General features: G+C 41.0%; 1 pseudogene; it reads right to left on the bottom strand.

The window, feature by feature from the left end:
* Positions 1–3: 3 nt before the first annotated feature.
* LOC125310755 lies at positions 4–19618 on the bottom strand (annotated as a pseudogene).
* Between the last annotated feature and the right edge of the window lie 8381 nt (positions 19619–27999).

The following is a 27999-nucleotide window of genomic DNA, read 5'->3' as shown; positions in this document are numbered from 1 at the left end:
ACTCTACTCAAAACCTCCATCAAACCCTTTAAAAGTGAATGAGTCCAGTGTGGGTGTGCACAGGTCATTTTTCAGGCAGGCCATCTTGTTGTACTCGCAGCTGTACTCTGACCCTGGTTCAACCCCATTAGGGGAGTGGATGGATGGGTCCACATGGGTTGTGTGGTATCAGCATGACACCGCCACCATTGCCCACGGTGACTGTGTTAGGAATATCCTCTGCATGAGGAATGTGCAGGAAACCTGCAGTCACCCAGGCAACAAGATCCTGAAGGATAGAGAAAGTGAGCAACATTAAAGTTGAGAGACTTTGTCTCAATCCCCTAACTTATTTCAGCAGTAGTCACTGTAAATACTAGGGTTACCTAGTAAAATGCCTAAAGATAGACTAAAGGTTATATGGAATATCCATTGCACATTTCTCCCAGTGTAATGAAAGATAAAAAAAAAGAAACTTGTGCAATTTTCACATGTGACGTCCTGTTAGATGACCACATTATGAGCATGACTGTGAAGAAAAAGTTATGATTTCACCTCTTACCTCATTCACAATTGACTCATTATCAGCAATGAATCTGCTGAAGTCTACTGCAGGCGACCACATATCATCCTGGCTATAGAGACTACTACTTTTCTGCTCTACATCTTTGTGCTTGGTGATGGCCAACTTGTACCTAAGAGAGGGAGGATGGAAGGAAGGAGGGAGACAGAGGAAGAGAGAGAGACAGAGAAAGAAAGAAAGAAAGAAACACACAGACAAGCAAGGAAACAGAGAGAAAGATTGTTATTGAATGATGGGTGGGTTTGGGACCAGCACCGAAGTGTGAGAAGAAGAAAAAAAAAAAAAAAACAGAGAGAGAGGAAGGACTTCACCTGGCCCAGGACATGGAGTGCTCCTCTGGCTCGCTCTCACTCAGGTGGTCTCCCACAGAGCTCATCACCTGGATGGTAGGAGCGATGGTGTCCCCAGCGGTTTGTCTGGTTGCTGGCCACGTGCAGGTAGCGAGGCATGGGCTTGCCGTGACGCAGAGCAGCCTCCTGCTCGCTGGCCAACTGCTTTTCCACCAGCACGGGGATCTTGGCCTTCCGCTCTGAGGCCCAGGGCAGGTAAATCTCTTCAAAAGCCATGTCTTTGGTTTGAAAGACGTTCTTCACACCTTTGGATGACAGCATGATAAAAATGACAGCAATAAGAACGTATTACAGTTCATGAATGATCTGATGCGAGAGGTAACTGAAGTAAGGTCTAGTTTCACCACTTTCCATTGATGAATCAGAGCACACAGCCATGACAAAGATTGTGTTTGTGACTACATATATACATGTATGTGTCTGTGAGACATATTTAGATCCTTCCTTCAGACGCAGATACTGAGTATCAATTATGGGCACACAGATATTCATATACTTGACAATATATTATGAGATTATGAGGATTCATATGAGACTCCAATTATGAGAATATAATTTGAAATCACTGCTGTACAAGGAGGTATGTATATTATATACATTATGTATGTTTCCATTATTTACATATTCATGTTATACTGATTTGCATCTAATGTAAATGAGTTTTCCAGATTTAAAATTGGATTGAATGACAGAATTGCTGTGTATCCCTGCTTCCCAGGGTGACTAGAGAGGGTGTACAGGAGTGCATGCTTTCACACCTTTCTGTCTCTGGTCACGTCATGGATAGATTTTAAACACTAATTTAATGTAGGCCTACACTGTAAAAAATAATAAGTAATGGTTACTTGAAAAAAGGGTGGAAACTCGTTGCCTTAAATAAGTTAAGTAAACAAAACTTTTCTCTTCCAAGTTATGTTTACTTGATGTCTACAAGTAATGCTTACTTAGAAGAAGTTATCCTTACTTAAGACTTTAAAGTTCTGGTTACTTACTTCCAACTAGTAAAGTTTACTTCATGCCCTCGAGTAAAGCTTACTTGAAACGAAGTTGTATTTACTACTGTTAAATGAGTTACCCTTACTTTGAGTTGTAAAGGGTACTTTATGTTGGACAGTAAAGTTTACTTGCAGAATATACACAAATAGTTGGCACTATTAGATTAGATAACTTTATTGTCATTTTGCAGAGTACAAGTACAAAGACAACAAAATGCAGTTTGCATCTAACTAGAAGTGGAAAAAAAAAGCAGAAAAATGCAATGTGATATACAAAGACAGGTGGTGCATAGACAGGATAAGAAATATGCGGTGTAAACAGTAGTATACAGTTGGTTTACAGAAGGTGGTTTAGAGTAATATAAATTATATATAAATATGTGCAATGTATTAGCAGAATAAATATGGATATATTCGGTATGAACCATATAGACATATATGTACAGTATACAGCTATGTGCAGTGTGGTAACAGTACTGTAGTGCAGAAACAGTAACATTATAACAGTAGTAAGAATAATATGTATGTGCAGGATGAATAGTATGAAGAGCAGTAGAAAATGCCATGTATAAGTGTAATTACAGTATGTACATTTGTAAATAAATAGAACACTATGGGTGGGATAGGGCAATTGTCCGTGGGGGGTGGGTGTCCCCCGTCAAGGTTTCCATGGTCATGGTGGACACCTCAACAGGCACAGGCAAGGAGGCATCGGGCGGGGGCTTAGTTGGTTGGTTGTCACCGGGATGCAGAGCTAGAGTTCAGTAGGGTGACAGCCGCAGGGAAGAAGCTTCCTCTGAACCTGCTGGTTTGGGTGCAGGGAGACCTGTAACGCTTCCCAGAGGGGAGTGGGGTGAACAGTCTGTGGTTGAGGTGAGAACAGTCTTTGATGATGCTGTACCACGCAAGCATCACTTGCCCTGGATGGCCTTGATGGAGGGGAGTGAGGAACCGGGTGATGCGCTGGCCAGTTTTCACCACCCTCTGCAGTTTTTTCGGTCGTATTCTGGTGTAACCTCCATGTTTCAATCAGTAGTGTTTGAGCAACTGACCTCTGACTTCACATCCAAACAAGCACAACTTACATGTCCAGTTCATTGCTCTGCATTTTCAGTTTTCCAACTGCAAAAAGAAAAAGAGGGCAAAATTATTATCAATATGCATCTATTGGCCATGTTTAACTAAAACAGCTGATTAAGTTTCACATTAAATGTTAAATTAAATTATTTCTCCAGAGACTTAATTAATACTGTTAAGCTAAAAATATTATGATTTGGCAACTTAATTTTCTCTATTGCTTCAGGCCTAGTACATTTATCACAATAGAATTTAAAATGTCAATCATCGTTGGAATTATATGACGCCATTTTGCACCTCAATAATGGCACATTCTGCTCAAATTCCACACACTGCAACCTAAGTCCTCTTGCTAAATCACAACGAAAGATTTTAAATAAAAGACCATGGCTTTCTCAGTCAGTAAGGTTATGAGTCCAATTATCCTAATTGTTTTATCAATACAGTAGGAATATCGACGTAAAACCATACACAGTTTAATCTGTACACGTTTTGAATCAACTTAGCATGCTAGCAAGCCGTTTCTCATGAGAAATGGCTAACGTTAGAACTAAACTTCATTAAGAGAGCTCATGAAGACAACTGCTATTGGCAAATTTATACAGCCTAGTTCTAGACCCCAGGGCCACCACTTCCTCATAACTTCGATGACAAAAATATCAAAGGGCTTGAATACCTAGAATATTTGTTTTCTGCTCTGCATGGTCTGAGGCAGTGTTAACTCGCATAGCTGCAAACTGTTAGCAGCTAGCGCATATATCGGCCACTTAGCAAGTTGAACTTAACATTACCCCAGCTGTTAATGAAACCGAATGTACAGTTTTGCACAAATGCTGTTAGTTCAACCTATACTGTAAACATTTGACACATTAATACATACTGTAAACTTACCGGACAGAGCAAAGTCACTGGTGAAGCTGCGTTACACTCCCATCCCAAAAGTCAGCCACACCATTACACTGCCGACCGTTGGCTGTGGAATCCAGAATGCTCCCTCTGCTAACTGTGCGCGTGTGCACTGCGTGAGTCCAGTTTACTCAGGTCTGAGTTGTGAAGCTTACTCGTGTATCTCAAGTTTTAGACCCCATTGTTGCAAGTTCGGCACATTACTAATGTTACTCTAGTAAGAACACTAGGTCAGCCTATAGTAAGTAAAGTATACTTGTGTTACTGCAGTAAGATGTAGTGTTATTTTTTACAGTGTATATTATGGTTTTGTCAGTATAGCAATTAGCCAATAAAACTTCTCGTGGCTTGTCTCCCCTGTACCTCCATGCTTTTGTTGTGGAGGTGAAAGATTAACAACAGGTTAAAACTATCTCCAAAGAGCTATATCTATTGACAACGTAATGTTTCACGATTTTCTAAAGATTTTCTAAAGGCCGCTGTCCTTGAACTTGCATGGCTGGTTTTCTCATTAGTAACTCGCTACATCTATGCTGTATGGCTATGCCAGGTAAACGATTCCCCTATTACAAGTTTGTTTAGCATCAAATCAGCTTTGTAAACGTTATATTAAGGTGAACATCTTGCATAGGGTATTGTTTAATGGCTTATCACCTTTATGGAGAGGAGGTTTTAGTGGTGCAGTTTAGGCTATTTCATTTCTGCACTAACCAGTCACCCGATGACAAATATAGGATTTATAGGCTGGCAGGTAGGCTATATCTCGTATCGTAGTTAGTAGTAGTTTCTGGCTTTGTTTGATAGCGTTAACAAGCTGTTTTTCTTCTGACCAAGTTGGAGAACACAGGGCCGAAGTTATCCGTAACTTCGGGGCTAACTCTTCACTTTTCACTGCATTAGTTTTATTATGTGTTGTTGTATCTCCTTACCATCTTGTGAATTCCCATTTGTCCGCTATTATTGTGTTAAATGCTCCCAATGTACAGCTCTTTAAGTTCTGTGTATGAAAGGTGCTTATAAATAAAGCTTATTATTATTATTATTATTATAACTCCTTTTCCCTCTATCCAAAAGTGGTTACCAAATGAACGAGGACTTCACTTTTGTCTGCGGATATATTTTTTTTGACATTATTATGACCGCCGCGCAGCGAAGCGGTCATAATAATGTTCAGTCAGATTTTTTTTTTTTTTTTTTCTTTTTCGCATGCCCAAATTTCCGTCAATGATTCCCGGGACACTGAAAGACCGGGGTACACGAAACTTGGTGGGCATGTAACCCCACATGGATAGCATGGAACCATCGTTTTTCGTTTTGATCTGTAGCCCCCTGCTGGACTGGACCCCGAAAGGAGGGTAGGGCAAAACACAGTTTTCTGTGAATATCTCGAAAACTGTAGAGTTTAGGAGGACCATTTTTTTTTTGTATGTTGATCTCAAGGGGCCATGTCAACCCATTCCATAACCACTCATTTCATGTATAGCGCCACCTAGTTAAACACAAAAAGTAAAATGAGGTGTTGTAATTGAAGGTATCTGTGACCTAACATAGTCAAAACTGCACGAAATTGGAATTGTAGGATCATTATGACACCCTCTGTATGCACGCCAAGTTTTGTGGAATTCCGTTCATGGGGGCCACACAATAAATTAATTTATGTTACTATACACCAACTGGCCTGTAGGTGGCCGGAGACAGTTTTCTGTGAATATCTCGATAACCGTAGGGCCTAGGAGGTCCACCTTTTTATGTATGTTGGTCTTAAGGGGCATGTCAACCCATCCCATTACCACTTATTTCATGTATAGCGCCACCTAGTTAAAAATTAAAAAGCAAAAAAATTAGGTGTTTTCATCACAATATCTCTGGCTGACAAGGTCAAAACTGCACGAAATTAAAAGTGTAGGATCATTATGACACCCTCCGAATGCATGCCAAGTTTTGTGTACTTTCGTTCATGGGGGCCTTACAATAAAATAATTTATGTGTACATTTAGTGACGCATTACACCAACAAGGATTCCGGGACACTGAAAGACCGGGTACACAAAACTTGGTGGGCATGTACCCCCACATGGATAGCATGGAACCGTCATTCTTCGTTTTGATCTGTAGCCCCCCCGCTGGACTGGACCCCGAAAGGAGGAGGGGCAGACACAGTTCTCTGTGAATATCTTGAGAACTGTAGGGCCTAGGATGACCAATTTTTGCCTCCAGGGGTCATGTTAACCCATTCCATGTGCACACATGTGCATAAACAGATACACACGCACACACATACATTTACAGTAATCATACGTATGACACATACTCACACAGTAGACATATGTACGCATGCATGCACATGCACAAACACACATACGCAGGCAAACACACAAGCACGCACATACACACACCCACACACATAAACATAAATTTGTACACGCACACATGCACATAATTCAAGAATTTTTCCCGTCATCTACTCCCTGAATTTTTGGTCATTGATACCCGGGACACCGAACCACCGGGGTACATGAAATTTGGTGGGTATGTAGCCCCACTAGACTTTTACGGAAAAATTTAATTTCGTCCCCGGGTACCACCACCAGCCCCCCCCCGGGCTGGGCCCCCCGAACTGCAAAAAAACAAACAGTTTTTCCTAAATAACTACCTGAACCGTGGCACTGAGGATGAAGAATCTTTTATAGTATGTTGGTCTCAAGGGCCCACATCAACCTGGCTCATAATCACTCATTTGTGATTTGCACCCCCACCCCCCAGTAAAAAATGAAAATGCAATATTATTCTGCTTTAATTGCCCCTATCTTCAGTTAAGATGTTCAGAACTGCACCAAATTTTATGTGTATGATTGACCTGGCATTCTCTGGGGGTATGCCAAGTTTTGTAGAATTTCATCCATGGGGGGGTCTAAAAAAATTAGGTTATGTGTACATTTAGTGACTGTACACTCATTGGCCTGTAAATGGCGGTGCACACATATACACATGCACACACACAGGCACCCACATACTATCGGTATTAGAACGGCCGATACATAATTACAAATTCAGTAGGATTAAAAGAAAGCCAAAATAAATATTCATCATCATCATCATGGCTGCATTTTCAGTATTGGCGATAAGTAGTCGTTTGTCCACTAGATGGCGCATCGTTGTAGTGAGACGTAATTTTGTTGGAAGTTAAAAGTGGGTTGGAAAAAACAATGGACACTTCCTACAAGGACTGTAATTTACCTCAGCGGACATCTAATAAGGATAGGACGATGTTCACATGAAGTGTAATTCCCATTTCTTCTTGAAGCCGAAATAAATCTGAGGATGTTTATCGGACATGCTTGGTTTTTACTGCAGGAATGCGTTAATCTTGTAATATCAATAAGGACCTAGGTAATGTTACCGTTAGCGTTAGTTGAGTGATGGAGGCATTTGATTGATTGCATTTGTAGAAAACTATAAATGCGGTTATACCAAGCAAATTGATAGCAGCACTGTTTGTATCTTTCGACTGTCATTTATTGCACGTGCTACAAAATCATTCTGTGCAATGGAAGATTTACCAACGTTACACCGGTCTGATACAGTTTTGCCTATACATGCGTGAGACTGAGACGCCTGTTTATTTTGTTTTAAGTGCGTGCATGGTGTGAGAGGGGAATCGATGTGCTTTGATTACAGCTTGGTAGTAATCAAAGCACATCTTAGTTGTAGTCTTGTGAAATTAAAAAGCACGTGTGTGTGAAGTATCCAAACAATGACACCTTCATTTCATTATGGCTGCTTTAGCAACACACCTTAAGCTACTGTGTAGTGGGTCCCATCTAGAAGTGGCTACTTCATTTGCGCTTTCCTTGACTCATGGAGCTGCTTGAATGTTATTAAAAATTTTCGCCACGATATGGCAGTTTAAGTCCGCTTGATACTGTAAGGCGTAAGCCATTGGTTTCCAAAGGAGATTTTATTTGTGTCGCCAGCATAGCCTATTGACAATTTATGTTGTAAATAGGCCTACCTTATAATCCTACCTGTAGCTTAGGGAAGCTAACAGCTTTCTATTAGGATCTAGTTTGTTAGTTACCGTTTTGTCATAACTCCCTGATGCATTTTTGCATTTAGAATAGCCAGAGCGTGTATATCTCAATCGAAAATTAAACAATATCGGTGCCTATGGACTAGGCTGGGTGAACCCAGCCTGATCTGCCCGCTATTTATTTTTTGATTTCTTAAAAGATTGAGCTTGGTCTGATGAAAGCCAGACTAGCCATGGACCTCAGTTACACAATGCAAGGGAACATGAATCAGCCTATATTTGCACGAACAATAACAGACAAAAGCTCTTCAACTTTGGCCCGTTAAAATGTGTATGAACAGTCTAGCTTAACGATTTCATCAAGGCCCATTTGGACATGTCAGTTATTTGCACCACTGGTTAGATGTAAAACAGCATTTCGTTTCAGACTAGGCTACTGTTACTTAATTTGTGCATTAACAATAACGTTTCAGACTACTGTTACTTAATTTGTGCATTGACAATAAAGTATTACATGAACTAAAGATGACTAAAATCTTATGTAGAAGAAGAAACATTCACAAAAAATCCATCCATCCAAAATGACCTTTGTTTTGATAGCTGTTGAAAACGGCATGGAACTGACAGAGATGTTTTACACAAAAAATAAATAAATAAATAAATAAATAACATTATGTTGATACCTTTTGCTTTTCCCAAATACAATGTAGCCTACAGGTGTAAGTGACCTTTCATCAATCCAGTTGCAATGGATGAACTGTGATTAACTGCCCTACTTGTGATTGTTTAGAGATTTTAAAGGTTTTATAACAATGCTACATCTTCTTTGGCTATTCTACAATCTATTCACCTTTTCAGCACCAGTAGGTTACTTTCTGTGCAGCTGCACACACACACTCAGGCATGCCACACAAGCATACACAAAAGTTTCAAGAGTGGGGGATGGAGTAAAATATGGAGACAAATTGAAGTGTGATTTATTTTCGCGGAACGGATGTACAGGACTGAGCGGCGGTCATATTTTGTACCGCTATGCGGTACATCTAGTTTTGAATATGACTCGCGCAAAATCCTAGTCTATGTTTGGCCATTAACATTGTCAAAGGCGGGACCTTTCCTGCTGATGCACTTGCTGCCTTAAATTAGTGCGGGAGTTTGTACTTGATGAATGAATGAAACATTGTGCACTCCACTTTGAATGAAACATTGTGCATTGTTCCACTTTGCTGAAATTTAATTCCTGAACAATTTTGTTCAGAGCTGAAAATGCAACTGTAGGCCTATTTGGACAGAGGACAGATGTTGGTTGCTAGTGACAAAATTTCAGTGTGTATGTATACAACCCCAAAACAGAAAAAGTTTTAAAGTGCAAATAAAAACAGAATGTCACAATATACAAGTCTCATAAACCCATATTTAGCAGCAAAAAGGACATAGACAATATATCAAATGTTGAAAATGAAACTTTGGACTATTTCATGGAAAGTAGCCTATATGTTAATTTTGAATTTGATGCCAGCAACATGTTTTAAACAAAGGTGGGACGGGAGCATGTTTACCACTGTACTGCTTCACCTCTTCATTTAACACAATTCTGTAAATGTTTAGGAACTGAGGAGACCATTTGCTACAGATTTGAGAATGAAATGTTGTCTCATTACTCACCGATATAGGATTTCAGTTGCTCAATAGTATGGGGTATTCTTAGTTATGCTTTTCATTCCATTATGCACCTAATTTGACAAATCTGGACTGCAGACAGGACATCTTAGCAACTGGACTCTTCCTCTATGGAGAAATACTATTTAAATATGTGCAGAATTAATTTTGCCGTTGTTTTCCTGAAGTATTTAAGGTCGTCCCTGGAAAAGACATTACTTGGATGGCAGTATATGTTACTCAAAACAGAATTGATTGTGCTTTGCCAAATGTGCAAGATGATGGCAAGCTTTGATTGGTCTAACCACAGGACCTTTTTCCACGTTACCTCAGTCCATTTTAAACAAGCTCAGGCCCAGATAAGAGGGTGGTATTTTCTGTATCATGTCTCAATACAATTTCTGCTGTTACAATTTTGGCTGCAGTTTTTGAATTGAGTATCAAACTATGCATAGACAATGGTTATCAGAGGTTTTCCTGAGCCCATACAATGACAGGTCTGGAAACAGGTCTGGTGCTGATGCTGTGCCATCTGAAGTCCAAAAGACCACGGCCATCCAATTCGTTTTTCAGCTCTTTCGCTTGTTTGCAAAGATTTCTCTGGATTCTCTGAATGTTTTAATAATATTATGTACTGTAGATGATGAACTCCCTAAATACGTCACAATTTCATGTGAAGAAGGATTTAAAATTACATTGTTTCATAATTTGTGCACACAGGTTTACACAGAGGGATGAATACCCCTACACCTTTACTTCTAAGTGGCCCTGCCTCTCTGGGATGCTCTTTTTCATACCCAATCGTGTTGCCAGTTACCTTAATTAGTTGTGAAACATTCTTCCTTTTGTTTTATTTATCCTTACACAACTTTCCCAGCATTTTGTTTCCCCATCCCAACTTTTTTGAAACATGTTGCTGGTATCAAATTCAAAATTATATATTTTCCATTAAATAGTAAAATTTGTCATTTTCAATATTTGATATGTTGTCTGTGTCCTTTTTGCAACCAAATATAAGTTTAAGAGATTTGCAGATTATTACATTGTTTTTATTCACATTTTATACAACGTCCCAACTTTTTCTGTTGTATATAGGCCTAAATTATGAGCAAATAAGTATTCATCTGCATATATTAACATTCATGGGTATTTGCACGTCTTGCTTCAATAACCTGTTCATAGATATAACATGCACTAGTCTTGGATCGTGTTTGCTACAGCTGGTCCAGATTGAGCATTCAGCTAAACTAAATATTTACAGGACAGAGACCCCAGACATTCCTGCCAAAATGTTACTTAAAACTGAGACATTCTTCTGATCCCACTTCTGGGACACAAGAGAACTGTCGTGGAACATATTGGATACAACAAAAGAGACACAATTATCCTCATACAATTCGACTTTCAGATCAATATTTTACGTACAAATAATAAGTTACACTTTTACTTATCAGAGCTTGTAAGGATTCATTGTGTATGAGCTAACACTGGCAAAAAAAAACTATCTGAGTTGGGGCCCACAGCATTTAAAGATTTTTTTATGGAATTACCACATCCTATTTGAGTTGGGGCCCACAGCATTTAAAGATTTTTTTATGGAATGCTAGACAAACCCTCTTGATTATAAATCTGTCTACTAGAAACCAGGGGCCGTATTCACAAAGAATAGAAGGCTAAAAGTAGCTCCTAACTGGCGAATTTAGGAGCAACTCCTAAAAATAATGGGTGTGCCACTCCTAACTTTAGGACTCCTAATTTTTCTCACTAAAAGTAATTCACAAAGCATTTTAGACCTAAAAGTAGCACCTAAGTCTGGGACAACTTAAAAGAAGTCGAGAGGACTCCTAACTCCCTAAGACCTATTCACAAACAGCTTTTTGTGGCATATCGCGTCACAATATTTTGAAATCCTATGCGGCTAGGAGCTTCCAATCGCGAGGGAACAATTTTGCATTGTAGGCATAACTAAGGGATGCAATAACGCCACCAACAACCAAAACTACTCATTCTTAACATGTAAATACGTCTCATACAAGGATACAAGGATACAAGGAAGTTTATTGTCACATGCATATAGTTACTGGAAGTAAGAAATGCAGTGAAATTATGTCTGGTGTCAGCCTATTTGTGCATTAATGGGGGTAAAAGTGCAGTAGAAGAGGGGGTTTAGTAGATTAAGTGGCAAGGGCTGCATAAAAAGGTGGTGGAGGATTGGGATTGGGTGGGGGGCACCAACAAGGAGCACCCAAGAGCAACAGGGGCAGGAAAAACTCCCCTTACCAAGGGAAGAAACCTTGGGCAGATCCACGGGCTCAAGGGGCCAAACCCAACTGCCAGGGTCTTGGTGTGTGTGTGGGGGGATGACAGGGGAGAAGCTTCCTCATGAGACAATGTGTGCTGTGGGGGGGGGGGGCAGTGTGCTGTAAGTATGTTGGGGAGGTGTGTTGGAGAAGCTTCCTGATGAAATAATGTGCTGTGTGTGTGGGGGGGCAGGGACTTACTATTGCAAGCAGAGTACTGTATGTAATGTATGTGAGTGATGACAGTGAAGATGTGTGTGTGTGGCGGGGAGGGGACTGGAGCAGTGACTGTGTGTGTGTGTGTGTGTGTAGTGTGTAGGTGGGTAGGTGGGGGCAGTGTGCTGTAAGGTATGTAGAGGATGTGTGTTGGAGAAGATCCTGAAGACAATGTGCTGTGTATGTGTGTGGGGGGGGGGGGGCAGTGTGCAGGAAGTATGTAGAGGAGTGCTGTATGTATGTGAAGTGATGACAGTGATGATGTAAGTGTGTGTGTTGGGGGGGGGGGGGGTCAGGGACTTACTATTGCAAGCAGAGTACTGTATGTAATGTATGTGAGTGATGACAGTGAAGATGTGTGTGTGGGCGGGAGTGGAGCAGTGACTGTGTGTGTGTGTGTGTAGTGTGTGTGTGTGGGTAGGTGGGGGCAGTGTGCTGTAAGTATGTAGAGTGTGAATCAAATTAAAATGTTTTCCTTTTTGCAAACGTAGACATAGGCATATGGTGACAGATTAATTTAATGTTGCAAAGATAGGCTACTGCATCAATCCATATGTTTCATTAGGCTGAAACTACTAGGCTATTTGTTTCGCCTTACTCTTTGTTCATTTAGGCTAGGCCTTTTTATTCAGTTATTCATCATCTTCCATCCTTGTGTAGCGCACGCATTCCTGTCACCTGTCACTCATCATCGTAAGGGAGGTGTTTGGAATCATTCCCGCGTTACAATCATCAGCCAATCAAGGTGGCCACTTCAGTCGAGCTCGTGCATGAGTAATGACGTCATCCATAGCAACGAAGACTCACTCTTAGTTTAGGAGTTGACATTTTTCCTTACTAAGATTAGGTCTGAAAGGCTTTGTGAATAACTTTTAAGAGAAAACTCCTAGCTAAAATCTTTTAGTGCGAATTAGGAATACTCCTAGTGGTAAGATAAAAGGCTTTGTGAATACGGCCCCAGATGCATAAATACCTTAGGGCAGTGGTTCTCAAAATGTTCTCTGTCATTCCCCACTTTGGAAGTGGGGAATTTTCAAGCCCCACCTGACCCCATCAACTCTGCAAAATGGTAATGTTAAAAAAAATGGTTCCACGTTGCATTTCCTGTGTTGGTTCGCTGGATCAGATACTATTTGAATTCATATTTCGGTCTGTTTATGACTCCTATGTTTGTGTGTGGCTATTTTGTTTTGAATCTATGATCTTGTCAAAAAAATGAAAGGCATTATTAAAGATGAACAAAAAAACAAATAAATTCCCTCATCGCGCCCCATGACATGTCTCTATTCCCGACTAGTGGGACCCGCCCCACACTTTGAGAACCACTGCCTTAGGGATACAACCTTAAGGAAACATTGGTGTAATGTTGTATAATCTATCAAAGAGACTCTGCACCTTTGAGTTAGTGGCAATTTTTCCATATCATTTTTTAAACATATGCCCTTAAGAGCATTTTATGTGAGGCATAGTTGGTGAGAAAAAGTTTAGCATGTTCCCACAGAGATACCTGAAGTGGTTTCCCTGTGGATGAATGACTGTAACCCCTTCCTGACTCGTAGGTTTACATATTGTGATATCACTTGTTTAAGAGAAAAAGGCACAGCAATGTGATTCTGGTCACAGCACAGATATGGATATCAGATGGATGCCCCAGCAAAGCAGCCTTATTAATTAAATGCTTTTGCCACTAGATGGCAGCGGAGACCATTTGTAATTGTACACTCTGTTATTAAAACTAGGCCTACACCTCATTACATTATCTAAAAAAACAATTGTAACGCATCTGGACAATATGAATACCATTACGCACATCAATGCCAATTACTACTAAATTGATTTGTAGTTGTATACTTACCCAGAATATCTAGGTCAACTTTGAAGTTAAAGGAGAATTCCGGTGTGATATTGACCTACAGTAAAGTGTATTGAAACATGATACCGAGTGTGAACGTATGTCTCATAGCCCATCTCGGCTTGTCCCCTGCACTCCAAAATCTGGCTAGTTAGCCCGATGCTACCAGCAGCTTTTTTCAATAGTGGTGCTTCGCATCGGCGGGCCATGCAAATAAATCACTGTTTTACACCCATTTACGAGGCTCAATGTATCTCCACACTTCATTGGTAGACTTCCGAGGGCCCTGACATTTAAAACGAGACATTGAGAACTTTGAAAAAGCACTGGTAGTTTACTTACAAGACAATTTATACAGACAGTATCTTCACGAAGTTTAGAGTTTGCAGCCATCTTGAATTTAGTCACGATAAGTCGAGCGACGAGTAAGAATGAACAGGTATGATAAGGGATCAGATTCCAAAAATAATTCAGTGGAAATGCATGGATTCCAGTTGCTGCTACTGGAAGAAACTGGAATCCATGCATTTCCACTGAATTATTTTTTATAGGTTTTAAGGAGGAATAGTCTGAAATATCCTTGTAAACGATTTTGGTTACATTGCCATTCTTGTATGATTCTTTCAATTCGTCAACAGTGTCAAAGTATTGACCATTGTAAAGCAATTTCCTTATTTGCCATTGGGACCTGTCGAGGCTTTGGTGGTTAACCAACAATTCGAAACCGACTGGATGGATATAGATTCCGCTCATGTCCCGACAAAAAGATATCCACGTCTCTCGGTCTCCAGACTTTATCCCACTAGGCAACCCCTCAAACAGATGCAGTGGCTTCTTATCGCCGTAATTGAAACTTTCCTTCAGTATCTCCTTCAACTTCAGTATCTCCCCAAATACCTCCCGATCAAGGAAATCAAAAAGCTGTATTTGTTCACCAATGGTGACAGGACGAGCGGTTATTTTCAGCTGACTCTGATTGTACTTCTCCGCCGTCACATCTCGATGGGTGAGTACCCCTCCAATAGGTCCCACCACATATTCTTTAATATACCCCAAGGAGCCATGGAATACCACCACCTCACCGGCTCAGAGGCATATTCATCCAAATAACGGAGTGAATCAGCTTTCTTTGGGAGCACTAAATCTATCATATAGATGAAGTTCTCCTTAGGCCCTGCTGTGGCTTCGGGTGATAATTCCAAACTCTTCTGTGCCCACATGTAGTCCTGGACTTGTTGGTATTCATTCCTGGACAGGTCTGCAAATATCTTACCGTGGTCATTGTGGTTGTATTTCCAGATTTCCTGTGTATTCTGACATGTTGATGCTCCACTACTGGAGTTAAGGCATATTAACACAATGTTTATGATAAACGAAAGAGCGAGCAGTATCAACAGGCATTTAGACATCGAAGTAACTTGCGCTGCCATCTTCTCTAAAGGGTTCAAACTGTGACTGTTTGGGACAACGTGAATATAAGAAGTTATGCCATAGCCACACCCCATCCCCTCTGTGCCATTGAAGAACCTCTCCGTCCGATGTGAGCAAAACAAACACTTTGAATTTCGTTTAAGCTCAAAGATTCTAACAGAAAGGAAAACTAGTTTCAATATTTAAAAAAGCGTAACATGCCAATGTGTTGTGGCATGCAAGCATTAAGATATTTACAGACTATTTGCAGATATTTGTGACTAAATCTGACTTCCTCTCTGTGTAAGATTCATGATCTTCCTGCGTGGGCACGAACGTTTTTGTAAACTGAGGTCATGCGGTAGAGTGCTGAATAATGTGCGCACTTTAGCCTGAACACGCTTGATTACACGTTCAAGTTCAAGTAATTTATTTTCATGTACTCATAAAAGGAATTATAAGTAATGCAATGCTTGTTCTAAAAAGCCTGCTCAACTGTAAAGAATTAAATTAAAAGTAGTAATTAAAAAGGTATTGTGTGTGTGTGTAGGCATTGTGTGTGTGTGCGCAATAAACGTTTACTTGCGTTTAGCCTCCACTACATCCCTGAATGTGACTTAGACGCTTATGTCAAAGTCATAGAGTGGTCACAGCAGCAGGGCATTTCTGTGAGGAGCTTTAACTTGCCAAGTGATGTGACTTACTGCCTCTTCTACTCTCACTCTTGATATGACACTTCACTGTATAGAAACAGCACTCACTGATGCACTTTTCTTACTGTACTCTACCTTTAAATTGTTCTAGAATTGTTTTAAAAAGCTATAAACTGTTTACCATGTTGTATGTGGTTCCATATCATTGGTCCGACATCCCATTAGTCCGAAAATGAACCATTGAGGAGAGATCCCATTAGTCCAACTTACCATTAGTCCGAAAAAAAGAAGCCCATTTGTCCGACATCCCATTAGTCCGACGATACACATGTAGAGATGCATGAATGACTTTTAAGGAGGCTTGTGCTAAGTCATTAATGACCAAAATATTGACGCTACTTGTCAGTGTTGAGCTGTTCTCTGTGCTCCTCTTTGTGTGAGTGAATGCGTAGGGGGCATATTGTGCGCGTCTCCTCTTACGTTATTTGGAATGCGCTCATTTGTGATGGGTTTTGTCATAGGAAAGTTTTTTTAGACTGAAACACGTTAGCTTCGATGTTCGTTTGCAAAAAAAAAAACACATCCACGGCTGAATTGTCGCATCTGACGGGATGCGAACCTGGGTTACCCGTGTAATTGCCACACACGCACCCACTACCCTGTCTTTGTTGATAAACTCATGTAAAACATAATGTTATTCACACAGAGCGTCACGTCAGTCTAACAAAAACAATGACAGACGGAGTTTTTAGGAAATAGACAGCAGTCTGGATTTATTCATTAGTTAATTAAAGTTCATAATTGGTAATTAAACAAAATCGATCACATAGAGTTTAATGTCCTCACTAATGTCAAGCTATAGGCCTACTAACTGAAACATTAACCCATAGTGAACGTTCCCCTCCCCAAAACACCCTTCCCTGGATAATGTGGGCCAGCTTGTATTAGACTACTAGATTTACCCTTAGCCTATATTTACCCTAATGGCCTTTTCGTTTGACCATATTGCTCACGTTTACACATTGTCACCTTGCCCTCATATGGTCTCGAATCAGCTAAGATTTACATTTAATTACCAAATATTAATAAATAAATCCAGACTCTGGTCTATTTCCTAAAAACTCTGTCTATCATTGTTTTGTTAGACTGACATGATGTTCTATGTGATATAGATAAGTCTATCTTATCTGTTTTCAAAGCAATTGTCGGCAGAGACGGTAGGGAATGCGTGCGTTGTAGCCACTCGGGTGACCCAGGTTTCGCATCCCGTGAGATGCGATGTTTATCAGCATTAACAGCAGCAAACGTGTAGTTTTTCCCTTCCCTACGAAAAAACCCATCACAAATTAGCGCATCCCAAATAACGTATAAGGAGGAGACACGCAAAATATGCCCACAGACGCATTCACAGCATAGAGAACAGTGAAGGTGAAGTAGCGTCAATATTTTGGTCATTAATGACTTAGCATAACCCTCCTTCATCAACCCACGACCCACCGGCAATTAACAATTTAGTTATTTTTTCTTTACCCGACCTGCCTAATCCATGGTGTTAGTGCCATTTTCCATATTGTAATTTAGACTCAGATTTAGATATAATATTATTTAGATTCATTTTTGGTGATTGTTTATTATAGCATAATTAGGCTATGTTATAATTGCATTATTGTATTTCATTTTGCATTCTAGTTAAGTATGTTTATGCATTGCATTGCCTAGAGTAACCAAAAGAGCGGAGGAGCATCTCGCTGCAGCCTGCGGGAAGGCGGGGCTTGACATCAAGCCCAGCCCACATCCAAGTCAGCCATGTTTTTTTGTATTACGTCACACAGTTTAAAATTGCTGGCGGCGAGAGGGAGGCAGTCAGCAGAGAGAGCCAGGACTCGCAACGAGACTGAGCGAGCTGCTAGTGCTACATTCTACAAACCAGCAACTTACTGCAAAACACGTTTTATTGTGTAATTCAACACGTAAACTGTGGATTCAAACCAGTGCAACAACTCGCAACAGCACCAACGTTTCCATAAGAACGCCTACTCGTTTGTCAGATAGGAACTAGCTAGCTGGCTAGCTAGCCAGCAAAGTTAACCAGCCAGATGGCAAGCGGCGGCCCACCGGTTTCGCTGTCGCCGGCGGACTGTTGAGTTTTTGCACATCGGTTCTACCATGGTCTGCTGGGCTATAACGAGCCGCAGCTTTGACCACCTTTTCTTTATTCATTTATACGGCGGACTGCCGGTGGCCTAACGTTACCATTGCTGGTTGCTGACAAGTAGCCTATCTACCGGTGGTCCGATAGCTGCTTGCTTGGTATTTGAGATGAGGTTATGTCTAGCTTGATCTAACCGGTTAACGTTACACAATGCATGCTTCTGGTTCACCTGTTAAAGGAGAATTCCGGTGTGATATTGACCTAAAGTGTGTTGAAACATGATACCGAGAGTGTGAACGTATGTCTCATAGCCCATCTCGGCTTGTCCCCTGCACTCCAAAATCTGGCGCTAGTTAGCCGATGCTACCAACAGCTTTTTCAATGGTGGTGCTTAGGCATCGGGGTAGCCATGCAAATAAATCACTGTTTTACACCATTTACGAGGCTCAATGTATCTCCACACTTCCGAGGGCCCTGACATTTAAAAGTCCATGATAATGAAACAACACACCATTCTACTTTTGAGGGCTAAATTAAATGAAATATGGCTCGTTTTCCGTTTGAACACATTGTCATCAATATTTAATGATAAATGAATATTTAATTTTTGAATGTGCATGTTATTGTTTCAAAACCGGAAATCAAATGAACGAATGAAAATAACTAGCCTAGGCCTACATGAAAAAATTCACTGTGGTTGCATGAAATGATTTGTGTTTAGCCTACATTATCAGTTTCTATTATCTAATATGAAACAATATGTAAGCACCTGTAAAATCTGTTTAGTTTTTATTACTGCACTGTTTAATTTTTGTCACTACAATGACCACAATGCTTTGGGTTTGTCATGGTTATGTTGGGATGGAATACTGTACATGTCAACCAATCAAATGTCTTTGTTTGCTTTTATTTGAATTTTATACTCAGCCAATCATTATTTGTTATTTGTTTATGCCCGCGAAATCGCGGGGAACGTGAAGGTTCCATCTCCTCAGAGAGGAGAAGGCTCATCAGTCACGGTCCAGGTTTGCACTGGAGAGAGAGAGGATACTTTGCTGCCTGTAGTTTGTGGAGACCATTGGACAAGTTCATAGGCCCACTTACTCCGTAACATCGGCGCATCGTACTTGTTTACTCCTTCTCTTTTAAGTTACCGGTCAGCTATTATTTGTCTAGCTAGCTATTTGTCAGTGCTATTTTGTAGCTGAAGCTATCCTGACCTGGGTAGCTGACTTGCTAGCTCCTGTTGCATTCTCCTTCGGAGACGGAGTCGATTTGTGCTTCGTTGCTGGGCCCACCGGAGCCAAACCTCCTAAGGACGACTGCGTTTTGCCTCCGGTGCTGAGCCCACCGGAGTGCCAACCGCCAACTACCCGCTGGTGCTGTTGAGGTGTGCACTGCAGGCTGACTGCAGCAATATCCTCCACCGGAGTCGCATCCTCGGCTAGCTGGGACATAGCTGCCTTCCTGTGTCAGGACTGAGCGGAATCTCCCGGTTCTGAGTGATCAAAGTCAAAGTCAAAGTCTGCTTTATTGTCAATTTCTTCACATGTCAAGACATACAAAGAGATCGAAATTACGTTTCCCACTATCCCACGGTGGAGACAAGACATTTTACCAATTAGGTCCACAGACAAAAACATAACATTCAATTAAAACAATATAAAAAGTAAATAAGAAGGCACATACAGTGAAGAAATAAGAGCAGCAAAAAAATGGGTTGAAATTGTGCAATTGTACATACAGTAGACAGTCAATATAATAATAGTGCAAAAGTCAGGCCAATAAATGGCTGAGGTAGTTCTGTTTGACCTAAGTATGGAAGTGGCATAGTGGTGCAAGTTATGTAAGAGCAGCAGAAGTGTGTTCAGAAGTGTTTTCAGGACACAGGACAACAACAACAAGTTGCAAAGTGTGCAAGTGTACAAGTGGAGTAATGCAAGGCAGCCATTGTGGGTCCAAAAGTCCAGGATGTTATGTGGCTGAGGGTGGAGGGGGGAGAGAGTTCAGCATCCTAACAGCCTGGTGTATGAAGCTGTTGGTGAGTTGGTGAGTCTGGTGGTGCGGGAGCGGAGGCTTCTGTACCTCTTCCCAGAGGGCAGTGGATCAAACAAATTGTGAGCGGGGTGACTTGCATCACTCACAATTGTGGTCGCCTTGCGGGTGAGGTGGGAGGTGTAAATGTCCTTCAGGGAGGGGAGTGAAGCGGCAATAATCCTTCCAGCTGTGTTCACTATGCGCTGCAGGGCTTTCCTGTTGTATTCAGTGCAGCTTCCGCCCCACACAGCGATACAGCTGGAGAGGATGCTCTCAATGGTGCCTCGGTAGAATGTGGTCATGATGGCTGGTGGAGCACTTGCTCGCCTGAGTTTCCGCAGGAAGTACAGGCGGCGCTGAGCTTTCTTCGCCAGTGATGCAGTGTTGGTGGTCCAGGAGAGGTCTTCACTGATGTGCACCCCCAGGAATTTGGTGCTGCTCACTCGTGTGATTGGTCGAGTGATCGGTCGTGAGTAACGTCAACTGCACTTACACTGACACACACACACACGTTCTCGTCTCTGCTTGGATCACCGGCGAGTTGGAGAGCCGTTCAGCGGTTGCTGTCCTGCCTGCAGCTCAGAGAGCTGCCGTCCTGTGCACCACCGAGCTCCAACGGCCAGCGCTTGGGGGGGGGGGTTGGGTTTTATTTTATTACATATGATTAATAATATTGTTGTGATTGGTATATTCTTGTGATTTAACTTGAGTTGTGTATATTGTATTGTCTTCCACACTGGTGACGTTAAGTGTTTAGCTTAAGCTAACTGTGTTAGCCAACCTTTAGCTAAAGTCTGTTAACGTTAACGTTCGAGTGAATTGTTCACTCGCTGACAGTTGTCAGCTTTTTGGTCGTCACGTTTACGACGTGGCTATTATTATTAAATAAATATTTGATTATTATATTTCATTATACTTTTGGGTGTATTGGCAATTCATTTGTATGCATCCACCACTAGATTACTGGACCATTTTCACATTGATTATTTCAATTCTGTAGGAATACACTATACACAAGCTATACAGTAAGTGTAGTATTTTTTACAGTGGAGGCACCACGCTATTTAATTCTTTTATTGTCTGTAATTGTTAGCCTACTGGTATTCAGGAATCTCAGTCAGCTCACCATTCCACCGCTGAGACCTTCAGGATCCTGTTTGCGCCATTTAATTAATTGTTTTATGTATTGTAACTAGTGCCTGTGCACACACCCGTTAACAAGGGGTTACAAATATACTATATAATTCGCTGCCCGGCTGTCGGTAGTAGCCTAAAGCCAAAGCGTATGGGGAGTGACGCAGGCAAAGACAACATGGCTGAGTTGGATGTGGGCAGGGCTTGATGTCAAGCCATGCCTTCCCGCAGGCTGCAGCGAGGTGTACTTGAAAGAGCGCGCCCTGAGCTATGACGTGGTCAGTTCACAGGAGTGAAAGCCTGCTCCACTGTGGGACATCACAACCTTATGTGGCCATGTGTCGTGGGGTCAGCCTCATTGCCATATTAATGGAGTTGTTACGCATAAAAATTGTAGCCTGACGAGCCAGACCCACATTAAAATGTGCTCAGACCAAGGGGCGGGATAATCGGTTGTCTTTCAAATTCCCTCTGCACGCAATAGACCTCTGAAGTTCGCCTACAAAAAAGCTGCCATCTTTGACATCCGGTATCTGGCGATTTTTCCTATGGGAAAATAACATGGGGATTTTGAATTAGCGCACCTGTTAAACTCTCGCGTGGATGAAAAAATCTGATATGCAGACGTTTTCCTGACCACACTTTTGTCCTCTGCCTTCCAGTTGATACTGTGCTCTCTGGTACGTGAAGACGGCACACTTAGATTTTTGCTACCCAGAGCTAACTTGCAATGCAACTTGCCATTGTAGCTTTAATTAACAACCGGATCTCCTTATATGGGCAAAGATGGCCGTTTTGGTTCTTTTTTGTAGGCGAACTTCAGAGGTCTATAGGATAGCGCTACACCTCATGAGTCTCATGCGTTTCCCCACCAGTGGAGCTAGCCTGGGCAGCAAATCAAATTAAATTTGCTGCCGCTAGGGTGCGTCTAGATTCCTAGGCTATAAAAAATTGTGCACAAAATGAAAAAAGCATGAACATTTTAGGGTTTGTTGCTGATGTAATATGTTTTGATACAAGATGTAGATCCATTCTCAATTTGACCTCTGAGGTCAGCTAGAGGTCATTGACCTCTGTGATATGAAATTTCCATGCACAAGATTAAAAAAGGGTGTAAACTGATTCAACTACCTAAACCATTTTCTGAAAGCATATAGCCTCAGGATGTGATTTAGGTTTTGACTTTACTCAGCATTCCCTTTACTTTGCTGCCCATTCATAATACATTGGGTATAAAGTAGGGTGACCAGATTTGGGTTTGTGAAAAAACAATAATTGGGGGGGGGGGGGGGGGCAAACAGGGCGAGTTTTAAATGTGCAAAAACAATAATTACAATAACAGCGGGGCTGTTGAGCTCTATACTCGCAAGATACATTTGGATGGCGACCCATCTTTAATGTTGCATAGCCTATCTCTAAATTTGATCCAAGGTGTTTCTGAAAATACATGAATCTTTTACAGTAGCTCTATAATTTTAAACAATCTGTTTTAGAGCTTAATAGTCCTGACCTATGAAAACAGTTGTGTTGATGGGGACTGATGTGGATATGTTGTCCATTTTCTTATATCTATTCAGTCATGTCTGGTCTATTATTAGGCCTACCTCTTTTCAATCCATTATTATTAGATATTTCTTTTGTAAAGAAATAGGCCTACATCTATACCTCATGTTATGCCAACATATTTAATTCACCTGAATATAGGCTGCAGTAGATAGAGGATTATTGACATCTGCTGTTGTCAGTGTGCAGGCTATCCCTTAAAGGCAGTTTAAAGGTTCAGCTAAATAAATAGCTCAGACAATGGCAGAAGTGCCGTTCGTCATGTTATATTTACAGTCTATGGTTATGAGGTTATGTGCCATCAAAATGATTTTGGAGACATAATAAGGTCGAAAAACTCTCACTTTAGCTGATGAGCTCTCACCCCTCGCTGCCGTTCGATGCTTTGCTGAACATTGTGTAGCCTACCTGTAAGTCATTGGCACCTTTATTTGCGACCGACGCGTAAGTGCCTGCTTTGCAGGTCCGGCACTCAGCTTCATGTTGATATCGACCGAGACAAAAACATGGAAATTTCCGTTTTAATTCGTTAGTGAACTTACACTAAACAAGGAAGTTTGCGCTATTGAGGTGACTGACTGACCAAGTAAATGTTTGAGATTACTATCGACCAATGACGGTAGCTAAAGTCAGGCTCTACACCCTACACTTTCCACTCAATGCAAAGCGAACTGTAGGGGGAGGCCGTGACTAGTATGTGAATGAAAGACATAGATATATCCATGAATGAAAGAGAGAGCAATGCAAATTCGCTGTAAACATGTTTGAGGCTAGAATAACAAAATCCCGGACAACTTTGAAATTCCGCCCGGACACATTTTTAGGTTTCAAAAAGAGGACATGTCCGGGCAAAAGAGGACGTCTGGTCACCCAATATAAAGTAACTTGAACTTGATATGAGTAAATCGGGTATATGGCTGATACCTTTGGGTCTGTGCCATTAACTCATTGAGTGCCAAAAACGTAATATTACGTTTTTAGCTTTTTTTAAAATTACGAAACTAGACACTCTAACACACCTTATATGTGATTTTGGGAACTCTGTGATGAATGGAAATGAAATATATGACGATCGAAAACTCATGAAATGCACAATCTGGACATTTTATCATAACTCGGTTGCCGCTTTGGGTCGAATCAGTAGGTCAAAACCAGGCCATTTTCGTGGGTCTATCACTAGGTGGCAGTCTCACCAGGTCTCGCTGATCACTTCCCGGAAAGTTTACACAAGTAAGAGGCAACACTTCATATTTCATGAAAGACGTTATATCTCCATTTCTAGAAAAAAACAGTGACTTTGATGAAAACTAGCCACTGTTTAGCTTGGGATTTCTCAGGAACAGAGGCGTGTAGAAATACACGGTTTGCACCCACCGAGAGCTTAAAGTCTCACCTTTTAATCCAGCCATTGTATGTATTCATAGCTATAACACAGAATATGCTGTGGCTGTACAAATATCATCAACAATGGTCTAGATTGCTGTCACTCTAGGACAAAGCTCCCGAAAACAGCTTGGCATTCAATGAGTTAAGGGGAAACCGGTTTAACCACCCAAACCATATATTTTCTGAAAGCATATAACCTCAGAATGAGGTCTAACATGGGAATTAACATGTCCCACCCTCTTCTTTACTTTGCTGCCATTGCATAACACATTGACACATCAAGTGTATGGCTGATACATATCGGTCTGTATCATGAAGGGAAAACTAATTAAGCCCCCTAAACCATATATTGTTTGAAAGCATATACACCCAAAATCTCAACTAACATGGGTTTTGACATTTCCCACCCTCTTCATGACTTTGCTGCTGATGCATATCTGTGGTCAAACTTAATCCAAGACAACTTCATTGGATGGTAACCCTATTTCACAGCCTACAGTATATGTAAGTTAAACTAAAACATTTAATTCAATGAGAAACTTAAATTAACATGTAGGCCACATGTTCCCCCCTGTGGAGCTATGAAGCTACATTATTATTGCATTAGTAGGTATGTATAAATGACCTATTAAACAACTTCTTGAATCAACATTAAAACTTGGTTACAATATAATTTCTACAAATGATCCTATTATTAAGGTTCTGAATCCGTCCTCCATATGGAAAAGAAAATAAGATAAAATAATGATTACGTAATCATCATTTAAACCAGGTATTCAACACAAGGTCAGACTCATTTTATATTTCTGTCAATACCGTGTTGCCTCTATCTTAATATCCAGTGGCATGGGATCCTGCCACTGCTGAAAGACATTGAGGGCTGGTCAACAGTCAAGAGGCTGCACACACAGAATCCTGGAAAGTTCTATATACTTGCACCTGAAAAGACTTCTCTTGGCAAACCCAACATGTATCATATTTCCAGTTAATGTTGTCCTGGCATTAAAAAGGCTAACTCACAGACTTTATTGGTACCACATATTTCTTCCTTGGGAAAAGATGATAAAACCCTTAGGTGAATACTGAGCAACACAAACACCAGCATCTTCTGTTTCCAAGTTATTAAAACTCAAAATAAAACATAATCCCTAGTCTTCAACAGTAGAGCTGGCTTAGGTGTTTAGACCCTCCTCAGGTTACTGTCCAAATAGAATCAAACCAAAACAACAAACTTGTAACATGTATCTAGCTAAACTGAAAAGAAAGTAATTTGATGTGATGCTAGTGATATTTTATTAATCCTCCATTAAGTCTGTATCCCTCGGCCTATTGCAAAAATTGTGTCAATCCACATGTGATTGCTGGATATTCAGTTCAGTTCATGTATTGTTCCAGATCCTTCACGACTCTGCAATGTGACAAATAGACCCAAGAGTCTCTTTCCGCGATCCTAACAGCTGTAGATGTAGAAATACACTTGAAAAGGTCCTCTTCACAGTTCCTGGTTCCAGTGTTTTTCCCCCCGCAAATCTTTGATAAGTACCCAGGGGCCTGGCTTGACTGGGTGTGTACTCTGTAAACTTTGTGGAAGTCAAGTGAAGTTTATTTATATAGCGCATTTTATCCAAGGTCAATGTTGCTTTACATAAACAAATGAAAACAGTAATAGCAAATAAAAGCATAGAAGGGCAATAGTCAAAGAATAGTTTTAAGAGTAAAGTTCATAATAAAAAAGAAAACATAAAACACACAAGGTAAAATCATTTAAAAATAAAGAATAATTAAAAACACAAAATCAAAGACACAAGGTAGAATAATTTAAAGACAGATTCAGAATTTGTAACTCAGTGCAGTTAGCAGAAGGTATCTGAGAACAGTTTGGTCTTAAGTCTAGATTTAAAACTGTATACAGTTGGGGCCTTTTTGATGTCATCCGAAAGTTGGTTCCAGAGCTGAACCACATAAAAGCTAAAAGAGGCATCCAGGTTATTCTTCTTGAGAAGTGGCTTTACAACAGCTGTTTTCAGGGACTTCAGGAGTGCCAGGCAGCAATGATACATTTACAATGTGAAGGACATCTGCCGCTATAAGGTGAAAAACAGTTGTGAAGAAATTGGTAGGCAGTGTCTAAGCCACATATGGAAAACCTGAGATTCTGTACCATTTTTTCAAGAGTTTTGTAATCAATCAAACTGAACTCTGACATGAAGTTAAGTTTCCCTCCCTTTGTAACTGGAAGTTCCGGATGTTGAGTTAGTGATTGAGAAGATTATGTTGAGTCTGATTTTGTCAACTTTACCTTTGAAAAAAGATGCATATATTACTTGAGAGAAGTTCAGGTGCTAATTGTGAGGGGATTTGTTAACTTCTCAACAGTTGAAAATAGTACAGAAGTGTTATCTGTACTTTGTTTGATGTTAGAGAAGAAAGACTGTTTTGCTTTGCATATTTCAGAGTTATATGTGTAAAGCATCTTTTTATGGATTTCATAGGGGATCTGAAGTTTGTATTTGCACCATTTTCTTTCGGTGGAAGGACTGATGCCACCTGCTGAGAAACAGAAGACAGAGCATCAATTAGTTCTCGCATGTAACCATTGTCCTATCTGCATCTCCTAGGTTAGGTGGGTGTGGTAACCCTGGAGCCGGCAAGGGACGTGCGGTCAAAATCTCAAAAGGGTTAAACCCTGTAGATCTTGATGAACGGCCTCTGAGGTAGAGGAAAGCAAAAAAAGCAAGAGCTGTCACACAATTCATTCCTGTTGACACTGTGATTTTAGCCAATTTTGCTTTCAACACTGAATTAGTTCTTTCGACAGCAACCACACTATGTTGATGGTATGCACAATGGGTTCTGAAGTCAATTTGCAATTTCTTTTTTACAAAATGTGCGAATTTTTACAAAATGTGCTCCATTTATCTGAGTTAGTTTCTTGGGGACTCAACATAGGCACCACATCTCTCATTACAGTGTAATTCCAGTGAAAATTGATCCAAGGGTGTTTTTAAAACTGCGGAGACTGTAATTTTCGTTGATCAACCACTACAGAGCTTGGCCTGGTATATGCCATAGCCCCAAATCGCAAACAGTGGATTAGCTAAGGGCATTAGCATCCCTGGTTTACCTTAATCCCTCTTTCCTCGGAGCCGTGCCACCACCCTACCCCGTCTCAGCATCCTATCGGCCTTTCTTTCCTGCTCACATTCAGGCACCCACTTGCTAACTATCCCCAGGGTTCAGTTCCCCATATGGGCTCGGCAGAGGCCAGCACCTCTTTCCGTTTGCCTGCCTATGCTCACTCTGGTCTCAGCAGTGCCTCTACCTCCACTGGTACAATATAAAACTCTTAAGACATTGACTATGGTTTAGGAACTTTGACTCTTAAGTCGTCAGGCCCCGCCACTCGCGTTTTGTCTTTCCCCGAGTTCGCGATTCCCAAACTCCCTCGGTCAGCCAGAACCGTCCCCAGTCGGGACCCATCTTCCAGGCAACAAGTGTGCTACCGTTTCAGTGCTGGAAAGTGCCTCCAATAAAAAATGTAAGAAGTGTTTATGTACTCTTATTAATGTGTCTGTTTTAGCTATCGATCTTGTCTCTCCTCCAAACAAAGAATTGACTAATTATCTGCTCTCAGGTCTGCAATTCGGATTTCACCCAGGTCAGGGTCGGTGCCAGAGAGTGGGTGGAGGGGCTATGAGCACTGACAGGGGGGCACCTC

This window comes from Alosa alosa, chromosome 2 (assembly GCF_017589495.1).
Source record: "Alosa alosa isolate M-15738 ecotype Scorff River chromosome 2, AALO_Geno_1.1, whole genome shotgun sequence".
Lineage (NCBI taxonomy): Eukaryota > Metazoa > Chordata > Actinopteri > Clupeiformes > Clupeidae > Alosa > Alosa alosa.
This window is presented reverse-complemented; position numbering and strand designations above follow the sequence as displayed.